We start from the raw sequence: 1,307 nt of genomic DNA on the forward strand, positions 1-1,307 counted from the left end.
TTCAAAGGGAATGCTTCCAGTTTTTGCCCATTCAGTATGATATTGGCTGTGGGTTTGTCATAAATAGCTCTTACTATTTTGAGATATGTTCCATCCTTACCTAGTTCATTGAGAGTTTTTGGCATGAAGGGGTGTTGAATTCTGTCAAAGGCCTTTTCTGCATCTATTGAGATAATCATGTGGTCTTCGTTGTTGGTTCTGTTTATGTGATGGATTACATTTATTAATTTGCGTATGTTGAACCAGCCTGGCATCCCACGGATGAAGCCAACTTGATCTTTGTGGATAAACTTTTTGATGTGCTGCTGGATTTGGTTTGCCAGAATTGTATTGAGGATTTTTGCATCTATGTTCATCAGGGATATTGGTCTAAAATTCTCTCTTTTTGTTGTGTCTCTGCCAGGCTTTGGCATCTGGATGATGCTGGCCTCATAAAATGAGTTAAGGAGGATTCCCTCTTTTTCTATTGATTTGAATAGTTTCAGAAGGAATGGTACCAGCTCCTGTTTGTACTTCTGGTAGAATTCGACTGTGAAAGTGTCCAGTCCTGGGCTTTTTTTTTTTTGGTTCATAGGCTATTAATTGTTGCCTTAATTTCAGAACCTGTTGTTGGTGTATTCAGAGATTCAGCTTCTTCCTGGTTTAGTCTTGGGGAGGATGTATGTGTCCAGGAATTTATCCATTTCTTCTAGATTTTCTAGTTCATTTCCATAGAGGTGTTTATAGGTGTTTATAGTATTCTCTGATGGTAGTTTGTATTTCTGTGGGATTGGTGGTGATATCCCATTTATCATTTTTTATTGTATCTATTTGATTCTTCTCTCTTTTCGTCTTTATTAGTATTGCTAGCAGTCTATCTATTTTGTTGATCTTTTCAAAAAACCAGCTCCTGGATTCATTGATTTTTTTGAAGGGTTTTTTTTGTGTCTTTATCTCCTTCTGTTCTGCTCTAATCTTAGCTGTTTCTTGCCTTCTGCTGGCTTTTGAATTTGATTGCTCTTACTTCTCTAATTCTTTTAATTGTGATGTTAGGGTGTCGATTTTAGATGTTTCCTGCTTTCTCTTGTGGATATTTAGTGCTATAAATTTCCCTCTACACACTTCCTTAAATGTGTCCCAGAGATTCTGGTACATTGTGTCTTTGTTCTCATTGCTTTCAAATAATATCTTTATTTCTGACTTCATTTTGTTATTTACTGAGAAGTCATTCAGGAGCAGGTTGTTCACTTTCCATGTAGTTGTGCGGTTTTGAGTGAGTTTCTTAATCCTGAGTTCTAATTTGATTGCACTGTGGTCTGAGACAGTTC

The 1,307-nt window shown here is 36.7% G+C and overlaps 1 protein-coding gene across 2 annotated transcripts in view; it reads left to right on the forward strand.

Annotated features, from left to right (window-relative positions):
- The window catches only part of CCDC171 (coiled-coil domain containing 171), a 425,369-nt gene that overhangs the window by 99,592 nt on the left and 324,470 nt on the right, over positions 1-1,307 (forward strand). The window lies entirely within an intron of this gene.

Source organism: Mandrillus leucophaeus, unplaced genomic scaffold, assembly GCF_000951045.1.
Source record: "Mandrillus leucophaeus isolate KB7577 unplaced genomic scaffold, Mleu.le_1.0 Scaffold384, whole genome shotgun sequence".
Classification (NCBI taxonomy): domain Eukaryota; kingdom Metazoa; phylum Chordata; class Mammalia; order Primates; family Cercopithecidae; genus Mandrillus; species Mandrillus leucophaeus.